The sequence below is a fragment of the Crinia signifera genome, chromosome 19 (genome assembly GCF_055691185.1).
Source record: "Crinia signifera chromosome 19, ASM5569118v1, whole genome shotgun sequence".
NCBI lineage: Eukaryota > Metazoa > Chordata > Amphibia > Anura > Myobatrachidae > Crinia > Crinia signifera.
Genome location: NC_139226.1, coordinates 17,326,984 through 17,354,360, shown reverse-complemented (window position 1 = coordinate 17,354,360; position 27,377 = coordinate 17,326,984). Strand labels below are relative to the sequence as shown.

The window sequence follows — 27,377 nt, the reverse complement described above, 5'->3', positions numbered from 1 at the left end:
ATGCTGGGAGGTATGGATAATGTAGGATTGCCATCACCTGTGGGGAGCTAGGTAACTGATAGGAAAGGTGTCAGGAAGTCCAGGAACAGAGCATTGTCTCCCTCATTGAGAGGGTCAAGTAGGAAAGTAGGGCTCAAACCCCTGTTTGGACCAGAATTGTGCCGAGATATGGGAGACACGAGGGTGATGATGATGGGTGCTGATTGTGGTGGATGAACGTTACATAAAATTAATTGTCTAGCACTATTATAACTAGGGGTGTGCCCCTGTCAATTTTCGTATTTTGGGTCTGTGTCTCTGGTCGTGTTCTGGATCAATTCCAAAACACCACCCTTGCCATGTTTCTTATCTTTTTTTTTTTTTTTTAAACATAAAAACCGCTAAAATCTCAGAATATGGTTTATTTTTTGCTCCTACACTATTATTAACCACAATAACATTAATTTCCAGTCTATGCTGAACACCTCACAATGTTGTTTTTAGGCCGAAAGGTTCCACCTAGGAAGCTGGATGACTATGCTAAGCCTCACAAGTGGGTGGCAAAAACACGTGGCCCATCTAGGAGTGGCACTGCAGCGGCAGACAGGATGGCAGTTTGAAAAATGACAAAAATGCTCCAAAAAGCACATAATGCAAAGAAAATAGGTGCATGGACATTAAATTGTCCGTGGGTCCATCCACCCACCCTTATGTTGTAATAGTAACAAGGAGCATGATTCACACCTGATCACCCCGGCTGCTAATTCTGAGAGCCCTGCGATTAGGGATGGCCATCGGTGCAGACACCATCGATGGTTGCCGTTGATGGCAATTCTGCACCCAGCCATCGATAGTGGCAAACTATTTGAAGGATAACCATCGATAGTTTTAGCAATCGATGGTCATCCATTATATTTGACTGAATGGCCCGTGGGCCCATCAGAACACAGGGGCAGGACTTCCGGGTGTCGGGGGCGGAGCTATGCTCCGTGTCCCGGAACCTTGAAAAAAAAGAAGAAAAAAAAGGAAATATCGCTTCTCCTTTGCCATCGATGTAGGGAAACCATCTGGTACTCCCACATCGATGGAAAAAGTATTCGACATCGGCCACAAACCGATGGCCATCCCTACCTGCGATCAGGTTGATGGCCATGCCTACCTGCGATCAGGTATGCAACCTTTGCAACTCCTCCATGCCCTTACACAACAAAACTTCTGACTTCGGGTGGGTGGGAATCCAAACTTGGCAAGAGTAAGCAGTTACTGTACCTCAGTCAAGACCTATATATGCTGCTAGAGCCCTCCCCCATACACTAATCCTACTGGCTACACAAGCTTGATTGACACCTCAATAATCCACTACACTAACTAACCAATAACAAAGCAGCTAACTCTTTCTTCTTACAAAAAAACAGGGTGCTTATTTCATCTCAAGCTTAGGTAAGCTTTTGATTCTATTAATTCACCCATATGTTTTTATTAATCAGAAACTCGACGCAAATAAAAAAAGACTCAGACAACTGTTTAGATTGGAAAAATTGAGGTCACAGTCAGAATTTATTATTATCGAAGAGCCGGAATGTAAGAATTGATCCAAAAAGTGGCCAAGAAGCATGGCCCATAAGCAATAGCCTATGTATAACTAAATAAATGGGCGTGGACATTACCATGCCCTTTATAACATTACAGAGTAGCTCCATTTCCCCTTAATTGGCAAAGTTCTGATCCCTCAATAAGATGGCGACCTGGTCCTCCCCTAACGTAGTGACCGACTCGCCACTCTCAAAGGGGAAATGCTAGTCAATCTCTGTCACGCTAATTTTTTTTGCCACCGAGGAGCCGTGCTCTCCGCCAACACAAAGGCCACCAAAGAAAAGGCCAAAGTAAACCACCTAACTAATCAACCGTCCCTATCCAGCACCCCAACAGGGCTGTGAAAAACAACTTCATACTCTCCCTGTTTAAATGGACTCTATCTTCCCTATACAGCTCCACTGCCTCGTACTTAATCCCTGGATGCTTAATCACAAAGCCTCCAATGCTCACCACAAACTTAGACACTGCTGCATTGAGCTTCCTCCTAACTCTATCTAAAGCAGCCCCTCCTTGTGATCCACTCCATACCCTCCTCGGAATCACCTCTGAACAAAATAACTTCAACTTCGACCCTAAGGCATTGCCTCCAGCACGAATTATAAGAATATCTGAAGTATACTAACACAGCCCCCTAACTCCAATCCATTTCACCTTACGTGCTCCCCTAGCTCTAGCTTCGTGCCTTCCTGCCCAATAAAGTGAGAGTGTCCTACAATCCACACAATACCCACCACATCATCCGGACAGAAATTATAATAGATAACATTAGAAACTTATCTTAATTAACTTGTAACAGCGAATCTAGCCAGTTATTTTAGCGACCCAGATGGATGTGAACAACACAAAACCTCAGATTGGAAGAGGAAAAAAGTGAAACACCATCCAAACCCCCTTGACGAAGACGGGTAGCTTATTGCCCTTGGTTACCCAAAGAACAAACTCGCAAGGAGTGCTTGCTTTATAATTTGTCCCCCCTTATGTATGCCTTATAAGATGAAGACTTCCAGCGCCCTAAGCGCTTTATTGATTCTGGCGAACTGCCTGCCGCCGCTGTGCAAGTTGTCGCCCCAATCCTAAATGAGTGCGTACAATACTCCTCAATCGGCAACCCCAAAGCCACTAAACATTTACTAAACATGCTGGAGAATATGGATTTAGTTAAAGGAGTTCATCCTTAGGAATTAACCACTGAGCTCCCCCTGTTGGCCGAACCCTAGCATATCTATTTTCTAACTCAATCGGGCAAATTTGTTTCCTATCCTCCGCTTTAATTGAAATCCATCACCCACTACCCAATTGGTCCGTCTGGGATCTCTGAATCTATATTAAAATAAGATCTCTCTATCAAAAAATTGTCCTTAAGAACTCCAGTAACCAGGCAAGACTTATTCTTTGTGACTAACTCACAAACCCTGAATGCTCCAAAAAATGCCAGAATAAATGCTAAACCAAAAAGCGCGGATTCATATACATTCACCCGATACTGCTGTAACTAAATCCTGTAGCAAATTTAAATCAATAGGCCTTCTCAAATTGCCTTCTAACCTCTGCTCATTGGCCCAGCCTTTTAACGTTTTGGATAATAAAAATGACTTCGTTGGGTACCTAAGACCCTTCAGTTTTGAAAAATATGCAATTCCTGCTAACACACCCGATATTGCAGCTTTAGATCTCCCCTCCTCATGGCAAGCCCAAATGAACTCTAAAATGGCATCATCTTGACACTTATCCTCACCCCACCTTGCAGAAAAAGCTGACCTTTCGTTCCAAGCAGCTGAATAGGATTTCAGTGTGCTTGGGGCTAACGCCTTTAGGGCTAAGCCTTCAATGCCGGCTCGATGATCTGCCATAAATGAACAGGACACGACAAACCATAAATATCAGCTGCTGGAGCGAGCCTTCTAAATTATCCCACTGAAATCTAGACAACGAGTATCATCTCATTATCCACCCCCGGGACATGCTTTGCAGAGAATGAGATATTCTCTTGCAAACAATGCAGAATGAGGTGCCTAAGCAAACGCATAGCCATGTGGCAATCTGACCTTTGATTGTTTATTGAATGAACAACACCCAGGTCACACGAAAAAGTTATATTATTGCTGGATATCTGTACTGCCCGCAACTCCACCGCTACAATTATTGGGAACAGCTCCAGAAGCAACATATTACCTGTGTAACCCCTCTGCCTCCAAGATTCCGGCCATGCCTCAGCGCACCATTGCCCTTTGAAAAATGCACCGAACCCAACTGACCCTGAGGCGTCAGTAAACAATTAAGTTCTGCTTTCTCCATCACCTTCTGCCAAATCCTAACCCCATTAAACTCCTGAACAAAACTAAGCCAGCATTTTAATTCCTCTTTTAACTCCCCAGAAATTCTAACCAAATGATTTCTTCACCCTCGCTGTAGCCCTTTCCAACCTACGGCAAAACACTCTTACCATCTGGAGTATCCTACATGCAAAATATAACAATCCCAACAAAGATTATAACTGTCTTAATAAAACTTCCTTCAATGACATAAATGCCTCCAACTGCTCTTTTAAACGGTTAACCTTTTCTTCCGGTAGCCTGCACACACCCAATTCTGTATCTATTTCAATACCTAAGTATGACAATCTACTGGCAGGGCCCTCCGTCTTTTCCTCAGCAATAGGGACCCCCAACACTGTAAACAATGCCTGAACTGAAAAAAGCAATTCTTCACACACCTCTCTACCAGCTGGACCTATGAGCAAAAAATCATCCAGATAGTGCATTACCCCTTGCTGCTTGCAACCAGCACCATTGTAAAAAACTATTGAAACATTTGAACAACGAACATGATGCAGAGCAACCCATCGGTAAACATTTGTCGACATAGAATTCACCTTCTACTTTAAAACCCATGTATTTAAACGACTCTGGGTGTAAAGGTAGGATTCGGAATGCTGACTCCACATCAACCTTAGCCATAAGTGCCCCTTTACCATAAAGCTCAATGCATGCTCAAACGACTTATAACTAACACTACAAACCCCTTGGTCAAGAGCATCATTTACTGACCCTCCTTCCGGATATGACAAATGCTGTATCAACCTATATTTCCCTGGTTCCTTTTTAGGCACAACCCCCAGCAGAGAAACACACAGATTCTCAACTGGAGGCTCCTTGAAGGCCCGATCAGCCTACCCAATCTTACCTCTCTATCCACCTTCTTTCTCACTACTTCTGGGAAATCCCTGGCTGACTTCAAATTCCTATTGGCCGATACAACCACCCTATCCACTATTGGCAAAGGAAAACCTACTGAAAACCCCTCTAACAAAAAGGATTCCTCCTTCCTAATAGGATAGAGCCTCAACCAGCGCTTTAACTCCTCTAGCTTAATTGGAGACCCTGCCTTGCATTAGGCCTTGGTTCCCCCATCCCAGCTGCCTGCTCCCCTGCTCTTGTACAATCCTTTGCTGCATGGTTCCCTCTGCACAGCATGCAGACATGTCTATATTTGCAGCTCGCCCCCTTGGGAATTGTTATATGCATAGCACTTTCCTTTCCCAGGCACATTGTACCAGGGCCTGCCAAGAAAAGCCTGCCTATGACCTAGCACTACTTCTGTAGGAGCCCGTGTCTGCTGGGTCACATCCAGCCAGATCTCCACATCCTTAAATCCTAAACTAAAAACCTTCTGCCCATCCTGCTTCTTTCTGAACAATTCATCATACTGCCTCCATGCATTTAATCTACTTGATACATACATATCAGTAGCCCACGCAGGGGGGGTTTCTGAGTACCCAGAAACCCCCCTAGGCTGAAAGCTGAGGGTCCTCTCTTTCCATGGGTACAAGAATTTTAAAAATCGTCCCCTGGGAACCGGAGATATCTGACTTCAAAGCAGTGGTCCCCATCCAAGCCTGGTAATTGCTTTTCCCAGTCAGATATTTCAGGTTCTGTCTGACATAGAGTTTTTATGAGGGTATATTCCAAAAGCTGGGACTCTCCCCCTTTGATGGACACTAATAACTTGTCTCTACTGTGCCCAGAACCAGAGATATCAGCCTTCCAGCAGCTGGTTACTGCTCCAGCTCCACACACCTGGTATGTAGTTTTATATACTCGTTGGCAGATTGCTCTGCCTCCAGTACCATTTGGTAGGTGGGATTACTAGTTTTGAATTCCATTAAATTCTAAGAAATCTATTTCCGGGAACTGGAGATATCTGCAGTCAAGCAAGCTGTCCTCCCAACAGAAAATTATGAATTATAAGCCCACTCCACTATATATATACAGTATATATATATTTACTAGGTGATTCATCGCGCCCTACGGGCGCTCTTCACACCGTCGTAAGGGGCTGCGCCCCCTTAATTTGTGAACGTTTGTATATGAGAAATATGGTTAGAATTGTATGAAAGATGCCCTGTATTGCAACTTAGGTGTCCGCGAATCGCGGGAGGGGGGGTCGCGGAGGGTGCCGCGAATTGCAGGAGTGGGGGTCGCGGGGGGTGCCGCGAATTGCAGGAGGGGGGGTTGTGGGGGGGTGGATGCTGCGAATCGCGGGAGGGGAGGGATTGCAGAGAATTGCGGGAGGGGGGTTACGGGGGCGGGGGTTGCGGCGAATCATGGTAGGGGGGGTCGCGGGGGGTGTGCCGTGAATCACGGGAGGGGGGGTCACGGGGTGGGGTGCCGAGAATCGCGGGGGGGTGTGTGTGTGCCGTGAATCGCGGGAGTGGGGGTTCCGGGGGTGTGTGACGCGAATCGCCACAAGAAAAAATCAACACAGAAAGGTCAACACATGTAAATGTTGACAAAGTGTGGCACTTCATTGGTATCCATGTCGACACATGAGAATGAATATGAAAATATTCAAAAAATGAAAAAAAAACTTCAAAAACTCATGTCAACCTTTTTCATTGTTGACCATAGCCATGTCAGTGTTTTCCATGTGCAATTTAATTCTGGAGCTGCCGCGAATCACGGGGGGGTGCCGCGAATTGCGGGAGGGGGGGGGTCGTGGGGGTGGGTGCCGCGAATCGCGGGAGGGCTGGGTTCACAGGGGTTCCGGTGGGGGGTTGCCGCGAATTGCGGGAGGTGTGTGGTCATGGGGGTTGCCGCGAATCGCGGGAGGGGGGGTTGCGGGGGGGTGTGACGCGAATCGCCACAAGAAAAAATCAACACAGAAAGGTCAACACATGTAAATGTTGACATAAGTGTGCCACTTCATTGGTGTCCATGTCGACACATGACAATGAATATGAAAAAATTTAAAAAATTAATAATAAATCTTCAAAAACTCATGTCAACCTTTTTCATTGTCGACCATAGCCATGTCAGTGTTTTGCATGTGCCATTTAATCCTGGGGCTGCTGCGAATTGCGGGGGGGGGGGGGGGGGTGCCGCGAATCGCGGGAGGGGGGTCGCAGGGGGGGTGCCGCCCCGAATTGCGGGAGGGGTCGTGGGGGATTCTTTTTGCAGGGAATCGTGGGAGGGGGGGTCGCTGGGGGTGTTTTGTGTGTTTTTGCCGCGAATCGCGGGAGGGGGGGGGGGCGCGCGGGGGGGGAGGTTTTGCCGCAAATCGCAGGAGGGGGGCGCTCACCTGGTGGCTGTGGAGTAGCAGTGCTGGGCAACATGGGAAGGCAGTGGGTGTCTGGCACTGTCTGTGGGCTCACTGGGCTGGTTCTCTGTCACATACCTCCCAACATGACCCTCTCCAGGAGGGACACAATGCTCTGTTTCTAGACTTCCCCTTAATGTATGATTGCCATCACCTGTTTTAAACAGGTTAATTTCTCAGAAAGGTGTTCAGCACAGATGAAGGCAATCACACATTAAGAGGAAAGTCCAGGAACAGAGCGTTATAGACACAGACACCCACTTTGAGTGACAGATGTAGCCAAATATATAGGAGATTTATTATTATTTATATACATTTGGTCTATATATAATACTTTAACTGACCCGGCTTTGCTCCGCCCCTCTGGAAACCCCCTTCTGAAAATACTGCGTTTGCCCCTGCATATTATGCACCAAATGGAAATATTTAAACATGTTTAAAGACTCAGATGGCCTAGTCTCAGTTCAACATGCTGCAAATACGTACGCCCCTGTCAGCCAAATTGAATAACTTCTCCTAGCCTCCTCTTCTACTGGGCTTCTTGCCTTCGCTGCATCTAACTTTTTCATTTCGTGCGTAATCGCAAACATGTCCACAAAATGACCCTTCTTTATTTTGTCCCTAATTTTAGACCTAACCCCCCTTAAGATAGCCATATTTCAACAGTGCACTGCATCCCCTGATGCATCAGGACCCACCCTGGCCGCACTGCTAACTACGCTCCTAGATCCTCCTGTCCCCTTTCTTCTCCCTAAAATTTGCTGTGCAAAATACTTCATAAGCTTTCCGGCCTACCATTTGAGCTAGATGAATCGGTACTTATATGTTAGTTGGGCGCCCACTAAGCTATTTGCTTAGTTATCGGGCTTGGTGGCTCGCTGCGCTCGCCACACTATATAGAATCAACTCCATGCTGACATGGATAGTGGGGGTATGAGCGTACTAACTTATAGTGAGCGCCCAACTAACATATAAGTACTGATGAATCAGTTGAACTATCCGAATGCACCCCCCCTTCCACTTGCTGCGCTAATAGGTTATTCTCACCTGCTCCAGACGTCAATGGCCACGCTGTCACTTCTGCTCCAACCGAAAGTCCCTCACCGTGCAGTGCACCCACTGCGACTTGACTTGATGACTCCAAAACTTCTGAGACACTACCAGGCCCTGGAACTGCCAAAACATCCTGTAACTGAATCCTGACAGAACTCTGCTTCACAACATTTTCCACAATATTACTCTCTGAAATCACATTCTGGACCATGGCCAAGCCCTCATCCTGCTCCCTGCCCTGCGCATTTTCCTGAGCAGCAGGCATGACACCAGGAGGTGGAGGGGGTGGGGGCATCTCCGTTATATTCTGCTGCCTGCCTGTTGTGATCTACCTGAGAATTGTGTGCCCAATATATGTTAAGGAGCACTTGCCCATAAGCCGTGTTTACAGCCCAAAACTGCTGTTCATGATTCCCTACACCCACCTGCTGCCAAGATTGACCTGGCATCTGATAAAACTGTTGCTGGGTATTAACCCATTGCGGCAAGCTTGATAACTGGCCAGGAATACCCTGCTGGCCATAAACCACATTAAAATATGGCGACCAGCCAACAGCCTCTCCAGCCGGAACTGCAGACGCACAATTTAAATGGCTGATTAAACTTTGTATCCCTGGGGACTGCACAACTGGTACATGCCTTTGTAAAAACACTGGAGGTGAAGGTGATGGAGCAAGCACTGGCAATGGGGATGACCAACAAGCAATACCCCCACCCCCAGCAATGAGAAAATTCACTCCCCTTTTACAATGAGCATTTAACTCCCCCTTGACTACGATCACTTCACTCCCTCTTGGCAACAAGCATGTATTCCCCCTTAGCAACGAGCAATCCCCACTCCCCCTTTGCAATGAGCATTTAACAACTCCCTCTTGGCAAAAAGCATGCATTGCCCCTTGGCAACGAGCATGAAGCCCCACTGGCATCAAGCAAGTACCCGCTAGCAATGAGCACGTAGGTAAGCAGCATTTATATGTCAAATATGTAATGGGCATTACAGTTTGTTATATAGTATGTAATGGGCATCATGATGTGTGGCACAATGTGTAATGGGCATTACGGTGGGTGGCTTTATTTGTAATGGATAGTATGGAGTTTGCTAAAATGTGTAATGGGCATTACGGTGTGTGGTCTAATGTGGAATTTCACGCCCCTTTTTTTGATGACATGCCTCCTTTCCTTGAGGCCATGCCCCCTTTTGCTTCTATATGTCATGTATTACATTATGTCTTCTCTCATATTCTGTTTACAGGATCTATACCCCAGACACAGTACTTTGTAACCTGCGCACCAGCAAATCTGTGTAATGTAACTGGAAGTTGGACCTTTAACGGTGGCACAATCCGAACGGGGACATCATGTTGTAACACCAATTACTGCACCCCAACTTTTCCTACATGTAAGTGTCTACAGGGTATTCTGGGGTACATGTAGTAGCCTGCAACCTGAGGGCAGCGACGGGTTACCAGGACATCTGTCCGATATTTAAAGTAGCCAGTGTCGCACTGTGGCATGAAGACTTGTCACTTAATGCATTGGATTATATGGGCAGCATGGCATACTTATGGACGACTGGCAGGCAGGATGCCAGCGGTCAGAATACCGATACTAGCATCTCAAAGGAGGGTCAGGTAAGACTACCTACCCTCCATCCACCCCCCAAGCCCACCCTCCCAGCACTCTAACATTACCCCCGCAGCCTGTCTCTGACTAACACCGTATGCCACGCCTAAATCTACCCTGCACCCTCACATTAGTGATCCGTGCTGAATTAGCCCAGATCTGCGAATGGATCACTAATGGATATACACTGGCAGATCCATTAACAATCGAAGAGTTTTTGTCACAGAACAATCGAAGAGTTTTTGCCATTTGTGCAAATGTTAGGACTGAGGCTTCCACCTATCTGCAACTTGGGCTGGAAGTGGTCATCGCAGACATCAAAGAACCATCCGAAAAACACCTGGGCTCACCTGAGTTACCCCCAAACCCACCCAAAAATGCCGGCTTCCTGTTAGTTAAACTGTGACTCGATTGTAAAGAATCAGTATTTCAGCCCGCACATGTGTGATGCATACGGTACTCATGTGTAGCTATTTGATAACCTCTCGATTGGAAAATTCTCTAATTAGCGATCCATACTGAATTAGGCCCATTATGCATTATTGGAATTCATAAAATTCAGGCGTGCATTGAGTTCTGCAGACACAATGGATGAGATTTAATAGGATGAGAGATTCAGAAAGTGAGAGATTTGGTGAGAAATCTCCATTTTCTTAAAGTGACAATCATTTGCACTTCAAAATCAAACTGATCTTGCAGTGTATATGATTGCCGCTTTAAAAAAACGGGAGATTTCTTACCAAATCTCTAACTTTCTGAATCTCTCATCCTATTAAATTCCCCCATTATACTGACTATGGAAATTGCACTCTAGTTCCTTACAGCAGTCACATACAGTAGACATACATGGCTATCGTAGCTATAAACAAGGCGAGACCATGTATATAATATAATGTATGTATACGCTGGTGGATACAATATAACAATGCATCAAATAATTGAATTGTAACAATGAACATTCATTTATCACAACTTATAATATTTTTTTGAAGTGCCAACCCAGAGCTCACAGCCGAATAACGTGACATGCAGCACTTGTATATCGCCCACGGCCTCTTGCTCCACCGGACAAACTATTGCATGTACCGGAGCAGAGACTCGGTGCGGTATTTTGACACAAGTGGTAACAGGTAAGATTGCCAGTACTATCTCAAGTATTTTTGCTGCATATTAAGTTGAGAACCTGGAGACCATTATCATCAGCAGTATCTTGGCTCCACAGGCCCCATTCCTACTCTACTATTGGTCAATTCCACACACAACAGCCATCCAATCACCTTTTATGAAGACACTTAAACGAGTGGTCTTTAGTCACTTTTCCAGGGTCAACCATTCTGGTAGAACTGATATCTCTGGGACTATGGTCTTTATTTTGCTGACACCTTGTTTAGCAGTTAAAATGTAAGAACTGAGGTGGGATGTAATGACTCCCAAGTTTACCGGCCGTGCGGGATGTCGGCAAAACGTAATCGTTTTTAAAGGGGTACTCATTTGCAAGGTTCTGTAAGTAATTGCCCATTAAAAAAAAAACGTCTGAGTTCGCCCAGCATCCTACATGACTGCTGAACAAGGGCAAGATACAGGTTTGGGGCCCTCCTCCAAAATCCACTGCACTATATTTTTGCTGCTCATTGCAGCCCGCATCAATAGAGAACCTTGGTGCGTCCGCAGTCTACCAATAAATGCTCAGCTGCGTGACCATCGGCATTGCGTACAAATCTGTATCAGACCCTAGGACTTGTGGAAGTAGTGTAATACCTGTGTCACATTTACAGTAATCTGCCCACATACAGGGGATGAAACCGTTTTGGCTGTACATATAAATTATTTACTTATTCACCCAATGCTCCACGCAATGCCCTCCTGGTCCCTAGTCAGTTTCCTAGGTTGCCATGTGGAAAATCTGCATCTGCCCGGGCATAATTACATTCGGCCCCTGGTCTCATTTAATTTAGCAATGGTAAAAAGTGTAAAAACGGAAAATTCTTCATTTGTTTAAATATTATGTGTTATTTAATTGGAAGAGACAATGTATTAAATAAAATATATGGTAATGGCCTCATTCTTCACTTAGATCAAATGACAGGAGCTGTGGAAATAACAGCGCTCTCTCTTCCTCACAGGAACAGGAACATATACTACTACCACCCGTGGCTGCACCACCCCAAGCTTCTGCAACTCAATTGGGAACATAACTACTTCTTTAAATGGATTGAATACTGTTATGTCCACATACTGCAGCGGCCTAAATACAGGTAAGTCCTCCTACACCACTAATCATCATCAACAACATTATCATTTTGGGTTTAATAAAATGGTGATAAAATGTAGTTTATTTATTATTATAATGATAGCACTTGGTCTCACCTGAAAAGAAGCACTGGGTCTCAGTCCAGAGGTGTAGAGTGAGTGGCTCTGATGGAGCTCAAGTTTTGGAGCCAAAGAGGAGGGAGGGTGGACCGCCGGCCTCCTCTCCTCCCTCCTCCACTGCACCGGTTGCCACTGGTGAGGAAAGCTGCTCTGCAGGGTGCAGAGTCCCTTCCACAGGCAGATAAAGACTCTGTGACCCTCCAAAATGGCCACCAACTTAAAAGAGAAAGATGCGAAATGTACTGCTGCACCTCTAGAATCTCAAGGAATTTTTGTTTTGGTCGACAGAGGTGGCGCAATGAGCAATACAACTGATAATTAAAAATCTGGACCCGTGAAGGGATGAAATTAACCAGAAAGTATTTTATTGTACATAAACACAAATTTTAAAAAGTGCAAGTGCAATAAAGTGCATTTGCATATAAATCATATAAAAGGTATGACAATGAATTTCATAAAATACATATAAAACAGCAAAATGCCATACAAGGCGACGGGGGTGGGTAACCCAGATTTGATCTCACCGTTGTTGGTGGGTGCGGTGGGCTTGGTGCTTTTTCGATGGTAAGTCCCGGGGAAGCAACGGGTTTGCACCACCGCACAGGCTTAATCAGAATAAGGGTCCCAAGCGTGTATTCTCCCGTCAGTATATTGGCATCCAACGTGACATGTTTCGGAGGTGACTCCTTCTTCAGACGTGGATGCCAATATTCTGAAGTGTCAGGCTTTTAAACCCTTACAATTAGGTTCAATTACATTCACATGTATCGCATCCAGCGTGTAAGCGGAAATGATGCGGTGGGTTGTGTTACTGCAGAACACTTCCCCATTCAATCAGATCACTACACGGCCGGGATACACCAAACCGGATGTGACGTTTGCGCTCCAGTGCATACGTTTTGCGTTCCAGGGCTTTCGTTTTTGCTTTCTGCGCTGGGGCACCGGTTGGGCTTTATATATAGTATCCTCTGCAAGGCGCTTTGTTTGTCCATAAATAGGATCTTCAAACCAAATGTTTCTTTTCATATCTTATGCCGATTGAATATTTACTGGCATGTGAAGTGTTTTCCGCCATCTTTGAAAAGGGCATGGATCTGAGATATCCGTTTTTCTAACATTTTCATGTATAAACCTGATAGGAAGGATGTCACATCTAAAAAGCTAAGCCCTACTTCATTCAGGCTGAGTCCATACCTATATGTGACATCCTTTTTGTTGTGTCCATCAATCCTTATAAGAAAGTATAAAAAAATATAAAAAGAGAAATATATTAATAACAAGAATAACATACTGATAAAAAGTACAATAAAATGTATTTCAAAAGACATAGCTGATTATTCTAAAAACCATTTAAGTTCAAATTCAATATTTAAACCATTTGGAACCAAAGTGTCGAGTGCAAAAATCCACCTCATCTCACTTTGGGCCAAACGTTTTTCCATATTCTTATCTCTCCAATTGCCTTTGATGGTTTGGATCCCTAAAAATCTTTTTATACATTTCTCGTTACTGTTATGTTTAATTTTAAAGTGCTCTGATACTGAATGACTGCTGAGACCTTTTCTTATATTGTAAACGTGCTCAGCTAGTCTTACTTTAAGACTTCTTGATGTTTTTCCGATATAAATGTGCCCACAGCTACATTCTAAAAAATAAATAACATTTCGTGAACCACATGTTATGAAGTCCTTTATTTTATAGTTTTTACCTTTAATTTCAAATTCCGTACTCTTTCTTTCTATTCCCACTTTCGTGGTGGTTTTACACATGAGGCAATCTCCACATCTGTAGAAGCCCCAATTCCGAGTACTTGGAATTTTTTCTTGTAGAGCACTTTTAACAAGTTTGTTTTTCAGGGAGTTGGCCCTTCTATAAATAAAAGAAGGTTTTGGGGGTATCAAGTTCCCAATAACAGGGTCATCTTTTAGAATATTCCAATTTTTTTGGATGGCATACTCTAATTTCTTATGATGGCTTCCGTATTGAGTTATAAAAGACCATTCATGCCTTTTATTTCCCTCTACATTTTTTTCTTTTTCTATGAGTAGATGTTCTCTTTTTACCTTCTCCAATTCCATGATGGCATTATTTAAATCTAGTTCTTTGTATCCCTTTTGTAGGAAACAGTCTTTCATATTATCCAATTCTTCTTTCAAAATGGTTGGATCAGCACAGTTCCTTTTTAGTCTCTTGAACTGGCCCAAGGGGATATTAGTCAGCCATCTTGTATGGTGTTCACTGAGGACATCGATGTATGAGTTCGAGTCTGTAGGTTTTTTGTATGTTCTTGTGTTTATCTTGTTTTCTTTAACATATATAACAAGATCTAAAAAGTTAACTTCTAACTGACTAATATTAAAAGTTAAAACAATGTTAAAATCATTTTTATTTATAGTTTCACAGAACATATCCAGGCTCGTTTTGTTTCCTGCCCAAATAAAAAAGATGTCATCTATGAACCGCCACCAGCAAACCAGGTTCGCCCCGCATGTCCTTCTCCTCTAGAATCTGTCAGGGGAGCTCAGAGTACCCAGTGTTAACTGTCAGTGCGGAATCCAGGAGTGCTGGTGCGGGGTGTCCCTTCAACTCCTGGCCACGAGCATGTAACCTCCTAGTAATGAGCTTGTAACCCTCCCTGGCAATGAGCATGTAACGTTCCCTAGCAAAAAAACATGTAATCTTAGTAGCAACAATCATGTAACCCCTCCTGTTCTCATATCCTCCTGGTAACGAGCATGTAACCACCCCTGGCTATGAGCATGTAAACACCCCTGGCAACGAGCGTATTACCTCGATGGGACTTAGCACATAACCCTTCCTGGCAACATCCACCAGGAACCATTAATGCACTGAAGGCTACTATACGCCAATAAATGACCATATCATATTCAGCTGGAAATATGCTGTATTGTACTAATAACTTGTGTACTAATATTTTGGTTAGCATTTACCAGGCCTTACTTGTTAACCTGTAAAATCTGGATTTTTTTTCTTTTCACCTCACTATGGGGGTTATTTTGGTTCACTCAATCTGGCAAATTCCTTCTTAGGTGGACAAAACAATGTGCACTGCTGGGGGGCAGATGTAAAATGTGCAGAAAATTAGATTTGGGTGAGTTATTTTGTTTCTGTGCAGGGGAAATACTGACTGCTTTATTTTTACACTGCAATATAGATCTCACTTTGAAGTAAAATCCCACCCAAATCTAACTCTCTCTGCACATGTTATATCTGCCCCTCCTGCAGTGCACATGATTTTGTCCATCTAAGAAGGAATTTGCCAGAAGGAGTGAACCAAAATAACCCCCTATTTACTCATTAATACTTATAATGTATTTTCTATTGTAGGATCTTCTCTCTCATGTTACAATTGCTATAATTTTGGTGGTACTTACTGTACCGAAGATCCAATGGCCTGCCCCTCTGGTAATGTCTGTCTGGCTGCATACTCTAACATATTATACACAGGTATGTCAGTAACTGGACTGTATTCCTCCTAACTGTCCTGATTGCAGCGCAATGTCACGTGGGCATGGGGGTGGGCATTTGGGAGAGGCGGTGATCACTGAATATCAGCGAGAGTTTTCTGTTTCAGGCAATCATAGGCCATGCCCACACCTCCCGTAGCTCAAACCATACTTGCCAACCTTACCCTCTCCTTCGGGGAGAAAATGCTCTGTTCCTGGACTTCCCTGGTAATGTAGGATTGCCATCACCTGTGGGGAGCTGGGTAATTGATAAGAACGGTGTCACCACAGGTGCTGGCAATCATACATTACCAGGGAAGTCCAGGAGTAGAGCATTGTGTCCTCCTGGAGGGGGGCATGCTGGGAGGTATGAATAATGTATGATTGCCAGCACCTGTGGGGAGCTAGGTAACTGATAAGAAAGGTGTCACCACAGGTGCTGGCAATCATACATTACCAGGGAAGCCCAGGAACAGAGTATTGTGTCCTCCTGGAGAGGAGCATGCTGGGAGGTATGGATAATGTAGGATTGCCAGCACCTGTGGGGAGCTAGGTAATTGATAAGAAAGGTGTTACCACAGGTAATGGCAATCATACATTACCAGGGAAGCCCAGGAACAGAGCATTGTGTCCTCCTGGAGAGGGGCATGCTGGGAGGTATGGATAATTTATGATTGCCAGCACCTGTGGGGAGCTGGGTAACTGATAAGGTGTCACCACAGGTGCTGGCAATCCTACATTACCAGGCAAGCCCAGGAACAGAGCATTGTGTCCTCCTGGAGAGGGGCATGCTGGGAGGTGTGGATAATGTAGGATTGCCATCACCTGTGGGGAGCTAGTTAACTAATAAGAAAGGTGTCACCACAGGTGATGGCAATCCTACATTACCAGGGAAGTCCAGGAGAGCATTGTGTCCTCCTGGAGAGGGGCATGCTGGGAGGTATGGATAATGTAGGATTGCCAGCACCTGTGGGGAGCTGGGTAACTGATAAGAAAGGTGTCACCACAGGTGCTGGCAATCCTACATTACCAGGCAAGCCCAGGAACAGAGCATTGTGTCCTCCTGGAGAGGGGCATGCTGGGAGGTGTGGATAATGTAGGATTGCCATCACCTGTGGGGAGCTAGTTAACTAATAAGAAAGGTGTCACCACAGGTGATGGCAATCCTACATTACCAGGGAAGTCCAGGAGAGCATTGTGTCCTCCTGGAGAGGGGCATGCTGGGAGGTATGTATAATGTAGGATTGCCAGCACCTGTGGGGAGCTAGGTAATTGATAAGAAAGGTGTCACCACAGGTGATGGCAATCCTACATTACCAGGGAAGTCCAGGAACATAGCATTGTCTCCCTCATTGAGAGGGTCAAGTAGGAAAGTAGGGCTCAAACCCCTGTTTGGACCAGAATTGTGCCGAGATATGGGAGACACCAGGGTGATGATGATGGTTGCTGCTTGTGGTGGATGAACGTTACCTAAAATTAATTGTCTAGCACTATTATAACTAGGGGTGTGCACTGGTCAATTTCCGTATTTTGGGTCTGTGTCTCTGGTCGTGTTCTGGATAAATTCCAAAACACCACCCTTTCCATGTTTCTTATCTGGATTTTTTTTTTAAACATAAAAACCGCTAAAATCTCAGAATATGGTTTATTTTATGCTCCTACACTATTATTAACCACAATAACATTAATTTCCAGTCTATGCTGAACACCTCACAATGTTGTTTTTAGGCGGAAAGGTTCCACCTAGGAAGCTGGATGACTATGCTAAGCCACACAAGTGGGTGGCACAAACACGTGGCCCATCTAGGAGTTGCACTGCAGCGGCAGACAGGATGGCAGTTTGAAAAATGACAAAAATGCTCCAAAGAGCACATAATGCAAAGAAAATAGGTGCATGGACATTAAATTGGAGCATAATTCACACCTGATCGCCACGGCTGCTAATTCTGAGAGCCATGCGATTAGGGATGGCCATCGGTGCAGACACCATCGATGGTTGCCATTGATGGCAATTCTGCACCCAGCCATCGATAGTGGCAAACTATTTGAAGGATAACCATCGATAGTTTTAGCAATCGATGGTCATCCATTATATTTGACTGAATGGCCCGTGGGCCAATCAGAACACAGGGGCAGGACTTCCGGGTGTCGGGGGCGGAGCTATGCTCCGTGTCCCGGCACCTTGAAAAAAAAAAAAGAAAAAAAAAACCATCTGGTACTCCCACATCGATGGAAAAATTATTCGACATCGGCCACAAACCGATGGCCATCCCTACCTGCGATCAGGTTGATGGCCATCCCTACCTGCGATCAGGTATGCAACCTTTGCAACTCCTCCATGCCCTTACACAACAAAACTTCTGACTTCTGTTGGGTGGGAATCCAAACTTGGCAAGAGTAAGCAGTTACTGTACCTCAGTCAAGACCTATATATGCTGCTAGAGCCCTCCCCCATACACTAATCCTACTGGCTACACAAGCTTGATTGACACCTCAATAATCCACTACACTAACTAACCAATAACAAAGCAGCTAACTCTTTCTTCTTACAAAAAACGGGGTGCTTATTTCATCTCAAACTTAGGTAAGCTTTTGATTCTATTAATTCACCCATATGTTTTTATTAATCAGAAACTCGACGCAAATAAAAAAAGACTTGGACAACTGTTTAGATTGGAAAAATTGAGGTCACAGCCAGAATTTATTATTATCGAAGAGCCGGAATGTAAGAATTGATCCAAAAAGTGGCCAAGAAGCATGGCCCATAAGCAATAGCCTATGTATAACTAAATAAATGGGCGTGGACATTACCATGCCCTTTATAACATTACAGAGTAGCTCCATTTCCCCTTAATTGGCAAAGTACTGATCCCTCAATAAGATGGTGACCTGGTCCTCCCCTAACGTAGTGACCGACTCGCCACTCTCAAAGGGGAAATGCTAGTCAATCTCTGTCACGCTAATTTTTTTTGCCACCGAGGAGCCGTGCTCTCCGCCAACACAAAGGCCACCAAAGAAAAGGCCAAAGTAAACCACCTAACTAATCAACCGTCCCTATCCAGCACCCCAACAGGGCTGTGAAAAACAACTTCATACTCTCCCTGTTTAAATGGACTCCATCTTCCCTATACAGCTTCACTGCCCCGTACTTAATCCCTGGGTGCTTAATCACAAAGCCTCCAATGCTCACCACAAACTTAGACACTGCTGCATTGAGCTTCCTCCTAACTCTATCTAAAGCAGCCCCTCCTTGTGATCCACTCCATACCCTCCTCGGAATCACCTCTGAACAAAATAACTTCAACTTCGACCATCTTTCCCTTATCTTCTGCAAATCTTCTTTTATCGCCCTAAACAATTCAACGCCTTTGCATGACCCTAAGTCATTGCCTCCAGCATGAATAATAAGAATATCTGAAGTATACTAACACAGCCCCCTAACTCCAATCCATTTCACCTTACGTGCACCCCTAGCTCTAGCTTCGTGCCTTCCTGCCCAATAAAGTGAGAGTGTCCTACAATCCACACCCTACCCACCACATCAGCCGGACAGAAGTTATAATAGATAACATTAGAAACTTATCTTAATTAACTTGTAACAGCGAACCTAGCCAGTTATTTTAGCGACCCAGATGGATGTGAACAACACAAAACCTCAGATTTGAAGAGGAAAAAAGTGAAACGCCATCCAAACCCCCTTGACGAAGACGGGTAGCTTATTGCCCTTGGTTACCCAAAGAACAAACTCACAAGGAGCGCTTGATTTATAATTTGTCCCCCCTTATGTACGCCTTATAAGATGAAGACTTCCAGCGCCCTAAGCACTTTATTGATTCTGTCGAACTGCCTGCCGCCGCTGCGCAAGTTGCTGCCCCAATCCTAAATGAGTGCGTACAATACTCCTCATGCGGCAACCCCAAAGCCACTAAACATTTACTAAACATGCTGGAGAATATGAATTTAGTTAAAGGAGTTTCATCCTTAGGAATTAACCACTGAGCTCCCCCTGTTGGCCAAACCCTAGCATATCTATTTTCTAACTCAATCGGGCAAATTTCTTTCCTATCCTCTGCTTTAATTGAAATCCATCGCCCACTACCCTATTGGTCCGTCTGGGATCTCTGAATCTTTATTAAAATAAGATCTCTCTATCAATAAATTGTCCTTAAGAACTCCAGTAACCAGGCAAGACTTATTCTTTGTGACTAACTCACAAACCCTGAATGCTCCAATAAATGCCAGAACAAATGCTAAACCAAAAAGCGCGGATTCATATACATTCACCCGATACTGCTGTAACTAAATCCTGTAGCAAATTTAAATCAATAGGCCTTCTCAAATCGCCTTCTAACCTCTGCTCATTGGCCCAGCCTTTTAACGCCTTGCATAATAAAAATGACTTTGTTGGGTCCCTAAGACCCTTCAGTTTTGAAAAATATGCAATTCCTGCTAACACGCCCGATATTGCAGCTTTAGATCTTCCCTCCTCATGGCAAGCCCAAACGAACTCTAAAATAGCATCATCTTGACCCTTATCCTCACCCCACCTTGCAGTAAAAGCTGAACTTTCATTACAAGCAGCTGAATAGGATTTCAGCGTGCTTGGGGCTAACGCCTTTAGGGCTAAGCCTTCAATGCCGGCTCGATGATCTGCCATAAATGAACAGGACACGACAAACGATAAATATCAGCTGCTGGAGCGAGCCTTCTAAATTATCCCACTGAAATCTAGACAACGAGTATCATCTCATTATCCACCCCCGGGACATGATTTGCAGAGAATGAGATATTCTCTTGCAAACAATGCAGATTGAGGTGCCTAAGCAAACGCATAGCCATGTGGCAATCTGACCTTTGATTGTTTATTGAATGAACAACGCCCAGGTTGTCACTTCAAAAAGTTATATTATTGCTGGATATCTGTACTGCCCGCAACTCCACCGCTACAATTATTGGGAACAGCTCCAGAAGCAACATATTACCTGTGTAACCCCTCTGCCTCCAAGATTCCGGCCATGCCTCAGCGCACCATTGCCCTTTGAAAAATGCACCGAACCCAAATGACCCATGTATTTAAATGACTCTGGGTGTAAAGGTAGGATTCGGAATGCTGACTCCACATCAACCTTAGCCATAAGTGCCCCTTTACCATAACCCTGTAATAAGCTCAATGCATGCTCAAACGACTTATAACTAACACTACAAACCCCTTGGTCAAGTGCATAAGTTACTGACCGTCCTTTCGAATATGACAAATGCTGTATCAACCTATATTTCCCAGGTTCCTTCTTAGGCACAACCCCCAGCAGAGAAACACACAGATTTTCAACTGGAGGCTCCTTGCATTAGGCCTTGGTTCCCCCATCCCAGCTGCCTGCTCCCCTGCTCTTGTACAATCCTTTGCTGCATGGTTCCCTCTGCACAGCATGCAGACATGTCTATATTTGCAGCTCGCCCCCCTTGTGCATTGTTATATGCGTAGCACTTTCCTTTCCCGGGCACATTGTACCAGGGCCTGCCAAGAAAAGGCTGCCTATGACCTAGCACTACTTCTGTAGGAGTCCGCGTCTGCTGGGTCACCTCCAGCCAGATCTCCACATCCTTAAATCCTAAACTAAAAACCTTCTGCCCATCCTGCTTCTTTCTGAACAATTCATCATACGGCCTCCATGCATTTAATCTACCTGATACATACATATCAGTAGCGCACACGCAGGGGAGGTTTCTGAGTACCCAGAAACCCCGCTAGGCTGAAAGCTGAGGGTCCCCTCTTTCCATGGGTACAAGAATTTTAAAAATCGGCCCCTGGGAACCGGAGATATCTGACTTCAAAGCAGTGGTCCCCATCCAAGCCTGTTAATTGCTTTTCCCAGTCAGATATTTCAGGTTCTGTCTGACATAGAGTTTTTATGAGGGTATATTCCAAAAGCTCTCCCCCTTTGATGGACACTAGTAGCTTGTCTCTACTATTTCCAGAACCAGAGATATCAGCCTTCCAGCAGCTGGTTACTGCTCCAGCTCCACACACCTGGTATGTAGTTTTATAAACTCGTTGGCAGATTGCTCTGCCTCCTGAATTCTGATCCCCTAGTCCCCAGTACCATTTGGTAGGTGGGATTACTAGTTTTGAATTCCATTAAATTCTAAGAAATCTATTTCCGGGAACTGGAGATAGCTGCAGTCAAGCAAGCTGTCCTCCCACCAGAAAATTATGAATAATAAGCCCACTCCACTATATATATATATATTTATTATTATTTATATACATTTGGTCTATCTATTATACTTTAACTGACCCGGCTTTGCTCCGCCCCTCTGGAAACCCCCTTCTGAAAATACTGCGTTTGCCCCTGCATATTATGCACCAAATGGAAATATTTAAACATGTTTAAAGACTCAGATGGCCTAGTCTCAGTTTAACATGCTGCAAATACGTACGCCCCTGTCAGCCAAATTAAATAACTTCTCCTAGCCTCCTCTTCTACTGGGCTTCTTGCCTTCGCTTCATCTAACGCCTTTTTCATTTCGTGCGTAATCGCAAACATGTCCACAAAATGACCCTTCTTTATTTTGTCCCTATTTTTAGACCTAACCCCCCTTAAGATAGCCGTATTTCAACAGTGCACTGCATCCCCTGATGCATCAGGACCCACCCTGGCCGCACAGCTAACTACACTCCTAGATCCTCCTGTCCCCTTTCTTCTCCCTCTAATTTGCTGTGCAAAATACTTCATAAGCTGGCCGGCCTACCATTTGAGCTAGATGAATCGGTACTTATATGTTAGTTGGGCGCCCACTAAGCTATTTGCTTAGTTTTCAGGCTCGGTGGCTCGCTGCGCTCGCCACACTATATAAAATCAACTCCATGCTGACATGGATAGTGGGGGTATGAGCGCCCAACTAACATATAAGTACTGATGAATCAGTTGAACTATCCGAATGCACCCCCCCCCCTTCCACTTGCTGCGCTAATAGGTTATTCTCACCTGCTCCAGACGTCAATGGCCGCGCTGTCACTTCTGCTCCAACCGAAAGTCCCTCACCGTGCAGTGCACCCACTGCGACTTGACTTGATGACTCCAAAACTTCTGAGACACTACCAGGCCCTGGAACTGCCAAAACATCCTGTAACTGAATACTGACAGAACTCTGCTTCACAACATTTTTCCACAATATTACTCTCTGAAATCACATTCTGGCCCACGGCCAAGCCCTCATCCTGCTCCCTGCCCTGCGCATTTTCCTGAGCAGCAGGCATAACACCAGGAGGTGGGGGCATCTGCGATATATTCTGCTGCCCCGCCTGTTGTGATCTACCTGAGAATTGTGTGCCCAATATATGTTAAGGGACACTTGCCCATAACCCGTGTTTACAGCCCAAAACTGCTGTTCATGATTCCCTACACCCACCTGCTGCCAAGATGGACCTGGCATCTGATAAAACCGTTGCTGGGTATGAACCCATTGCGGCAAGCTTGATAACTGGCCAGGAATACCCTGCTGGTCATAAACCATATTCTTTATGTTAATTCATATGTGACACTGCTTCATTATTATGTCTGTATATATGGATATTTTAATTATTCTCAAAATGTAAGTTTTTATTAAGTATTTATTGTTGGGGAATGCATAGGATTCAGTGATTCCGGAGGAGTCCGTACCATTTTTTATATGCATCCCTTTATTACCTGACTGCTGAAGGGGTATAAATACCCACAAGGCAGTCAGTGTCTCTACACCTTGAAAAAGGACCACTTAAGGTCCGAAACGCATCAGTGTTGTTTGTGGATTCAGGAAAACCAGCCTTGCAGAACCTTTGATGTCCCTCTTTTTTTACCATCTGAAAGGGGATATCTTACCCTTCGCTCAAAACATTAATATACCTTCTATATGTCATGTATTATATTATGTCTTCTCCCGTATGCTGTATACAGGATCTGTACCCCAGACACAGTACTTTATAACCTGCGCACCAGCAAATCTGTGTAATGTAACTGGAAGTTGGACCTTTAACGGTGGCACAATCCGAACGGGGACATCATGTTGTAACACCAATTACTGCACCCCAACTTTTCCTACATGTAAGTGTCTACAGGGTATTCTGGGGTACATGTAGCAGCCTGTAACCTGAGGGCAGCGACGGGTTACCAGGACATCTGTCCAATATTTAAAGTAGCCAGTGTCGCACTGTGGCATGAAGACTTGTCAGTACTTATGTATTATCTGGGCTCCCATGTTAAATGCACCCCATTTTTTCATACCCCTACTATCCAACTACGGATGAAGTTGATTTTATATAGTGTGGCGAGCGCAGCGAGCCACCGTGCCCGAAGCGTGGCGAGCGCAGCGAGCCCCGCAAGGGGACGCGATCTCATAAGAAAAACGGGAGCCCAGATATTACATAAGTACCGACTTGTCACTTAATGCATTGGATTATATGGGCAGCATGGCATACTTATGGACGACTGGCAGCCAGGATGCCAGCGGTCAGAATACCGATGCTAGCATCTCAAAGGAGTGTCAGGTAAGACTACCTACCTTCCATCCACCCCCCCCAGCCCACCCTCCCAGCACTCTAACCCTACCCCCGCAGCCTGTCTCTGACTAACACCGTATGCCACGCCTAAACCTACCCTGCACCCTCACATTAGTTATCCATGCTGAATTAGCCCACAATTTCGAATGGATCACTAATCGCTATACACTCGCACATCCATTAACAATAGAAGAGTTTTTGTCACAGAAAATTCGGAGAGTTTTTGCCATTTGTGCAAATGTTAGGACTGAGGCTTCCACCTATCTGCAACTTGGGCTGGAAGTGGTCATCGCAGACCTCAAAGAACCATCCGAAAAACACCTGGGCTCACCTGAGTTACTCCCAAACCCACCCAGAAAGCACCTTGTTTCCATCCCCAAATGACGGCTTCCTGTTAGTTAAACTGTGACTCGATTGTAAAGAATTTGCATTTTCAGTCAGTATTTCAGCACGCACATGTGTGATACATACGGTACGCCTGTTTATCCATTTGATAATATCTCGCTAGGAAAATTCTCTAATTAGCGATCCAAACTGAATTAGGCCCATTATGCATTATTGGAATTCATAAAATTCAGGCGTGCATTGTTTTCTGCAGACACAATGGATGAGATTTAATAGGATGAGAGATTCAGAAAGTGAGAGATTTGGTGAGAAATCTCCATTTTTTTTAAGTGCCAATCATTTGCACTTCAAAATCAAACTGATCTTGCAGTGTATATGATTGCCGCTTTAAAAAAACTGGAGATTTCTTACCAAATCTCTCACTTTCTGAATCTCTCATCCTATTACATTTCCCCCATTATACTGACTATGGAAATTGCACTCTAGTTCCTTACAGCAGTCACATACAGTAGACATACATGGCTATCGTAGCTATAAACAAGGCGAGACCATGTATATAATATAATGTATGTATACGCTGGTGGATACAATATAACAATGCATCAAATAATTAAATTGTAACAATGTTTATTCATTCATCACAACTTATAATATTTTTTTAAAGTGCCAACCCAGAGCTCACAGCCGAATAACGTGACATGCAGCACTTGTATATCGCCCACGGCCTCTTGCTCCACCGGACAAACTATTGCATGTACTGGAGCAGAGACTCAGTGCGGCAGTTTGACACAAGTGGTAACAGGTAAGATTGCAAGTACTATTTTGAGTATTTTGCTGCATATTAAGTTGAGAACCTGGAAGACCACTATCATCAGCAGTATCTTGGCTCCAGAGGCCCTCCTTCCTACTCTACTATTGGTCAATTCCACACACAACAACCACTTTTCCAGGGTCAACCATGGGGTGGTGACAGCTTCTGGTAGAACTGATATCTCTGGGACTATGGTCTTTATTTTGCTGACACCTTGTTTAGCAGTTAAAATGGAAGAACTGTGGAGGGATGTAATGACTCCCAAGTTTACCAGCTGTGCGGGATGTCGGCAAAACGTAAACGTTTTTAAAGGGGTACTCATTTGCGAAGTTCTGCCTTTTAAGTAATTGCCCATTTAAAAAAACGTCCGAGTTCTCCTAGCATCCTTCATGACTGCTGAACTAGGGCAAGATACAGGTTTGGGGCCCTCCTCCAAAGTCCACTGCACTATATTTTTGCTGCTCATTGCAGCCCGCATCAATAGAGAACCTTGGTGCGTCCGCAGTCTACCAATAAATGCTCAGCTGCGTGACCATCGGCATTGCGTACAAATCTGTATCAGACCCTAGGACTTGTGGAAGTAGTGTAATACCTGTGTCACATTTACAGTAATCTGCCCACATACAGGGGATGAAACCGTTTTGGCTGTACATATAAATTATTTACTTATTCACCCAATGCTCCACGCAATGCCCTCCTGGTCCCTAGTCAGTTTCCTAGGTTGCCATGTGGAAAATCTGCATCTGCCCGGGCATAATTACATCCGGCCCCTGGTCTCATTTAATTTAGCAATGGTAAAAAGTGTAAAAACGGAAAATTCTTCATTTGTTTAAAAAGTTTGTGTTATTTAATTGGAAGAGACAATGTATTAAATAAAATATATGGTAATGGCCTCATTCTTCACTTAGATCAAATGACAGGAGCTGTGGAAATAACAGCGCTCTCTCTTCCTCACAGGAACAGTAACATATACTACTGCCACCCGTGGCTGCACCACCCCAAGCTTCTGCAACTCAATTGGGAACATAACTACTTCTATAAATGGATTGAATACTGTTATGTCCACATACTGCAGCGGCCTAAATACAGGTAAGTCCTCCTACACCACTAATCATCATTAACAACATTATCATTTTGGGTTTAATAAAAGGGTGTTAAAATGTAGTTTATTTATTATTATAATGATAGCACTTGGTCTCACCTGAAAAGAAGCACTGGGTCTTCTGGGCCCAGAGGTGTAGGGTGAGTGGCTCTGATGGAGCTCAAGTTTTGGGGCCAAAGAGGAGAGAGGGTGGACCGCCGGCCTCCTCTCCTCCCTCCTTCACTGCACCGGTTGCCACTGGTGAGGAAAGCTGCTCTGCAGGGTGCAGAGTCCCTTCCACAGGCAGATAAAGACTCTGTGACCCTCCAAAATGGCCACCAACTTAAAAGAGAAAGATGCTAAATGTACTGCTGCACCTCTAGCATCTGTCAGGGGAGCTCAGAGCACCCAGTGTTAACTGTCAGTGAGGAATCCAGGAGTGCTGGTGCCGGGTGTCCCTTCAACTCCTGTCCACGAGCATGTAACCTCCCAGAAATGAGCTTGTAACCCTCCCTGGAAATGAGCATGTAACTCTCCCTAGCAACAAACATGTAATCCCAGTAGCAACAAGCCATTTATCTATCCTGTTCTCATATCCCACGGCAAGCAACCAACCCTGGTTACGAGTATGAAAACCCCTCAGGCAATCAGCTCACAAACACCCCGGCAACGAGCATGTAACCCCACTGGGACTATGCACATAACCCTTCCTGGCAACATCCATTAATGCACTGAGTGTTTTCTTTTCACCTCACTGTGGGTCAGATGTACTAAGCTTGAAGAGTGATAAAATGGAGAGTGATAAATGGCCAATCAACATGTAACTTCCATGTCACAGGCTAAGTTTGAAATATGACAGTTAGGTGCTGATTGGATGGTGGTTTATCACTCTCCATTTTATCACTTTTAGAGACCCACCTG

At 44.6% G+C, this 27,377-nt stretch overlaps 1 long non-coding RNA gene across 1 annotated transcript; it reads left to right on the top strand.

Moving 5' to 3' along the window:
* The first annotated feature begins 9,511 nt into the window (after positions 1-9,511).
* Positions 9,512-26,447, top strand: LOC146042470 (uncharacterized). Its single transcript, XR_014463882.1, has 3 exons — positions 9,512-9,622; positions 10,839-10,976; positions 26,333-26,447. It is a non-coding gene; the product is annotated as an uncharacterized LOC146042470 (long non-coding RNA).
* Positions 26,448-27,377: the final 930 nt, after the last annotated feature.